Here is a 6,011-nt window from a genome sequence, read left to right on the forward strand (position 1 = left end):
CAACTTGGAAAATGTGAAGTCTCACAGAGATACCTGAATGTATACAATACAACCATCAAGACTTCAATTTTTGAAAACTATCTTTGTTTTAGCACAACACGTCCATATAATCAAACTTTTTCTTTTCAAATATTCTCCGTGTTTTTCAAGGGACTACCTAATAATATGTATGGGTGAAGGCAAATCAACAACATACGGTAGATAGGAAGTATGTTATTGGATTTAAAGACACAATCTCGGTACTGTCTGTTCAGTTTGCTTCTATTTTTATGTTTGGAATCTGTGATCAATACACTGTGGATGTTTTATTATAGAAATATTTCATCTTTCTGTATGTGCTTCATCATTTTGTTTCAGGATTGTATTGAAAATAAAAATTGCTTAAAGATGATAAGGTAGAAAGTAGTAAACCTATACCATACAGTGTGCTATGAGGGAAATTTGCCCGGACAGCGGCGCTACGGCCTACTCTTATATTGATTTCCAACTGCCAAGGGATCTTTTACGTGCACGCCAATGTGTACACGTGACCTCGGTTATTCGTGTCACCCGAACAACTATACGTTGTTCCTCTTCGGGCCCTCCGTCGAGCACTGCAGGACCTCCAAAATTTCAAGATGAAGGCACAGGTGACTAAAATTTCTGAGAGGCCCAGGATATCTAAAAAGAAATGAAATGTTCTGCACTGACGGGCTAATAAAGACGGGCATACCCCATACATTGTGCTGTGAGGGAATTTTGTCAGGAGAGCGGCCCTACGCCTACTCACATCGAATTCCAACTGCCAAGGGCTAGTTTTCGTGCAAGTCAGTGTCTACAATGTGTACACGGGACCTCGGTTTTTCGTGTCACCCGAACAACTATACGTTGCTCCTCTTCGGGCCCTCCGTCCTCCACCACTGGCCCGGTGGAAACCCGTCGAACACTACAGGACCTTCAGTATTTCAAGATGAAGGCACAGGTGATTAAAATTTCTGAGAGACCCAGAATATATAAAAAGAAATGAAATGTTCTGCACTGACAGGCATACCCCATACATTGTGCTGTGAGGGAATTTTGCCAGGAGACCGGCCCTACGCCTACTCACATCGAATTCCAACTGCCAAGGGTTATTTTTCGTGCAAGTCAGCGCGTACAATGTGTACACAGGCCTACACCACTGCCAAGGGGAACAACGCCGATGAACTTTCACAGCCAACGCCCGGAAATGAAATAAATTTGATTTAACGTCCTGCTGTTCTGAAACCTACATGGACTACTGAATATGGGCATACGCAATGCAATGTGTTATGAGTGGTATCTTGTCCAGCCATCGGCGCTACGGCCTATCCGCAAGGCTTCCTTTACTTGCATGCTTTCGTGCTGTTCGTCCCATCCGAACGACTAGACACCATTCCTTGCCAGTCCCTCCTTCCTACACAGCAGTCTTTTACTATATAGTCGGTAAAATAAGATATTTAACCACGAGCATGCCAATGTAGGCGTGTAATAATCATATTGTTTTCACTTTATGATGTTATCTTTAACATTCTTCAAATCAAACTGCCTACAGACAGCTTTTCGAGAACTGACCCAAGTATGTTCTTTATCAGGCACCAATTTCAACTTTCTACCCAGAAGGTGCTGGTGTTGGCTGAGAAATAACCTCGGTGTTTTCAAGCGGGGTTTCACATTGTAAGTGGTACAGGACGCGGGAGGTGGAGGGGGTTGGAAGGAACAGTTTTTAGTATTACGAATTTAATGAGATTTTCCGATTTGGTTCACTCTTGCCAGTGGTGCAGGAAGGGGGTCCTGGCAAGGCCGGACGACGTATAGTCGTTCGGATAGGACGAAAAATCTATATCTCAGTTAGTTATATCTAGGGGAGATAATGTCTCTATAACTTTTATATAGGTTGTAGACCACCATTACTTTCCACATTGATTTTAATTTTGTCTCTTTTGCAACAAAATTTGCATGAGATTGACCACCACAATTTTGAGATACACAAACATGAAGAGATTAGATCTCCACAGAAGCACTGACCAATGTCATTTTAGACACAGGCGTTCCTATTGTTTCTTAATATCTTGACTTAAACGAAACTTAACTAACGGATATCTTGCACGGCGCCGAGCATGGCAACTCGATCACGGGATACGACTTACTCAAATCCACATACTATTTGAACATCGCTATTTTTGATGTTCTGGTGGTAAAGTCCACCAGAACATCAACTATCTAGTATCTACACATTCTTTATAGATATAGGAGCCGCGGTGGCTCGGTAAGTAAGGCGCTGGCTCGCTAACCTGGAAGTCTCGTGTTTGATCCGGGCGTTGGCTGAAAAAAGTTCCAGAGTGATTCCCCCTTGTCAGTGGTGTAGACCTGTATACACATTATACACACTGACTTGCGTGTAAAATAGCCCCTGGCAGTTGGAATTTGATATAAGAGTAGGCCGTAGCGCTGTTGTCCGAGCATAATCCCCTCATAGCACACTGCATGGTGTATTTCCGTCTTCATTTGCCCAGTTCGGAGCAGAACAGTAGGACGTTAAACCCCATTTCATTTCATTTATTTTTAGATATCCTTTAAATGTAACAAATTGAACTTTTTAGTTCACACTTCTTGGGTTTATTCTGGGAAAATGGTAAGAGAAAGGTTCGTTTGGACCCACCTCCATCCAACCCACTTTGAAACGTTCCTGTATCAACCCCACTGCTCTATAGCACACTGTATGACGTCAGCCCGTCTTCATTAGCCCAGTGGGAACAGAAAAGTAGGACGTTAAACCCTATTTTATTTCATGTCAGGTTAATCCAGTTCAACACTTTAAGTGAAATAAAAGTCTAAAGGTATAAGGAAGTTTTTGGAATAATTGGTGGAATTACGGATAACCATTTTTAAAATTCTGATTGGTCGATGACATGTACGTCCTGGTAGACATCATGAGTATAAGCAAGAGCTGGGTGGGTAAAGTTTATACAAGCTCCAGATACTGGTCCACTGTTGAGATACATCGAATAGAAAACTTTCAAGATGGTTGCCAAAATGAAAGTAGGAATCACTCTGCTGCTTATTGGTAAGTAAACTCTGCTATTATTGTAAAGTTTAATTGTAATGGTTATATCATTCCATGTTTGTAGTTTAAAGAAGTTTTATCGGGTGTTCTTAATGATACAGTCTCCTGTATATTCAATAAAATTAACCGATTTAGAATGTTTACAAATATTGTCCATCCGTCCGCCCGTCAGTCCACAATTTCTGGTCAGTCTGATAGACTTGGAAATTTTGACCGGATATTGAATTTCAACCGCCAAGGGATCCTTTATATACACGCCAATGTATAAACGGGACTTCGGTTTCTTCGTCCAATCCGAAGTTGTCCATTGCCGGGCCCTCTATCTTGCATCACTGACAATGTGGGTTACAAACCGGAAAGTTGTCCATTGCCGGGCCCTCTATCTTGCATCACTGACAATGTGGGTTACAAACCGGAAAATCGCGATGAACTTTTTCAGCCATAACGCAGGAATCGAACGCGAGTCCTCCAGGTTAGCGAGTCAATGTCTTACTCACTGAGCCATTGTGGCCCGCTCATCTTAATTTATTATGTGTCAGTATGATGACATAATAACCTCAATTAAATCATGTGACGTCAAAGGGGAATTCCCATTTCACTTGTCACTAACCACTATAATGTCATTGAATACGATGACGTCATTTTAAATATTTATTTGGGGTTTTTTTTCACAGGAATGTTAATCCTTGGATTATCAGCCACAGACGACGACAAAGGTAGGATATTTTCTCCACCTTTTGCTATAATTGCGCTATAAATAAATAAAGTGCTCCTCAGAAAAAAAAAAAATCGAAGGGGTCGATCCGTATTAACTCTTTACACGAAGTGGTTTATTCCGGAAAAGTTATATCAGAAAAGAAAGAACCTCGAGGGGACACTGTCAAATAAATTGTTTCTAGCTCTTTGAATCTAGATAAATATAAATATACTTGTACATTTTTATATAATAAAAGACATATTGATTGTGCCTTTTGAAATTTTATACCATTTTATATAACACAAATATACTGACAAATCAGTAATAAGTTAATTGCATATGCATATGTCCCAGCAGGTTAAGCAAAGTTCGTATTTTGTAAATAATTATCTAGAAAGATTATACTCTGCCTTGTACATGATACCCATGAATTATTTATAATAATATTATATAATGATATATCTTTCAGAGTCACCCTTTATTGACGGTGATAGGGCCAATGCCTTTCGTCGTGTAAAAAGGGCTGCATCGCCTTGGATAGAAGTGCCGGAGCCATGGCAGCCAAATGAGCCCCCGAAGCCGTGGATATAGCACCGAAGACAGTGAGAAAGGGAGGGTGAAAAGTTTTGAGGAATTCGCTTTCTCATTGCTGAAGTAGGACCGAGTTGTAAACGGTTTCGTTTGTGCTACCTATATGAACTTTCAACTGTTTTCTGTTTTTTTGCGCCTTAAATAAACATGATAATTGATATTAAATACATAAATTGCTTATTGAATAAATGAATAAAATGCTTATTGAATAAAAAAATAAATGGCTTATTGAATAAATAAATAAAATGCTTTTATTGTTTTGGTAATTTACAATAACAGGTTTATATAATGTAAATACCATGTAATTTTGATTTGTTTGTGATGGGTAGGGGCTGTTTTGCAAGAAGGGTGTGGATTGGGGCTTTCTTGAATGTTTTGCTTTTCGGAGTTTTAAGGTATTGGGCGGTTTGGGCACGTTAAAATGACTATTATATACATTTTATACGTAACCATAGAAATGAAAACTATATCAGTCTCAAAATGACTATTGACCTATTTCTTCTGTAAGCTTTTGGTGTACACGTAGTTCCCAAATATCGAGTAAAACTACTTTAATGATCCTTTAAAATCAAACAATTCAGTTCATATCTTAAGTGATAGAGAATAATACTTTAATGATCCTTTAAAATCAAACAATTCAGTTCATATCTTAAGTGATAGAGAATAATATCCCGTGGAAGTACAATTAACCCAAGAACGAATCCGCGTGAAGACCATGCACAAATCAATCTGATCAAATACAGATCAATATTTTATTTCGTTTTTTTATGGGGGACTTTTGCCCGGACTGCGGCGCTACGACCTACTCTTATTTCGAACTCCAGCTGCCAAGGGATCTTGTACGTGTACACCAATGTGTACACGGGACCTCGTTGTTTCGTCACATTCGAACGACTACACGTTGTCTCTTGCCAGGCCCTCGGTACTGCACCACTGACCAGGAGGAAACACTTAGGAAAATCCCAATGAAATTTCTCAGCCAGCACCGGAAGCAATCACGGGACCTCCAGGTTAGCGAGCCAAAATCTTAATCACTGAGCTCTCAAAGTTAATCCCCAAAGTGCATAGAAATAGATGGCTACATTAAACCAATGCAAATTTATGTAAAGAACATATTTCTTTCGCATATAAAGTAATTTTGACTGCGATATTAGTCTGGGTAGAAGCGGACGTTTAGTCCGATATCAAGTCGAGTGTATAATATTAACGGTGGAGAGTGGATATTTACATTATACACATAAACGACAAACCCAGACGGGCAGTTGTTTAACAGTAGTTAAATTTTAACTTACCAAATGACCAGTCCACGGTCCGCCGTCTTTCAATCGTACTTAAAAGCCCCCCCCCCATCCCTCCACCCACACCCCTCCACCCACACCCCACCCAACAACACTGCTCCGACAGTCCAGATTAGTTGGCTAAACGTAGTATTACGTGTCATCCTCGTGAGTTTTCTCCGGATCCTCCGGTTTCTTTCCCTACGCGCAAGCGACGTAATGAAATGAATTGAACCATCTGTTTGTCATTTAATCTCGGTGGCCTAAAGGTCGGCGGCCAATATGTCAACGCCAGAATCTGACAGAGAGTGATAAAGTGACAGTTAGGGTTTAACGTCCACTCGACAAAAACTAGGTCATTTTGGGACTAACACATAGTTCA

General features: G+C 40.2%; 1 long non-coding RNA gene across 1 annotated transcript; it reads left to right on the top strand.

Annotated features, from left to right (window-relative positions):
• The first annotated feature begins 2,937 nt into the window (after window positions 1-2,937).
• LOC126827605 (uncharacterized) lies at window positions 2,938-4,603 on the top strand. Its single transcript, XR_007682769.2, has 3 exons — window positions 2,938-3,064; window positions 3,739-3,780; window positions 4,231-4,603. It is a non-coding gene; the product is annotated as an uncharacterized LOC126827605 (long non-coding RNA).
• Window positions 4,604-6,011: the final 1,408 nt, after the last annotated feature.

This window comes from Patella vulgata, chromosome 7 (genome assembly GCF_932274485.2).
Source record: "Patella vulgata chromosome 7, xgPatVulg1.2, whole genome shotgun sequence".
NCBI lineage: Eukaryota > Metazoa > Mollusca > Gastropoda > Patellidae > Patella > Patella vulgata.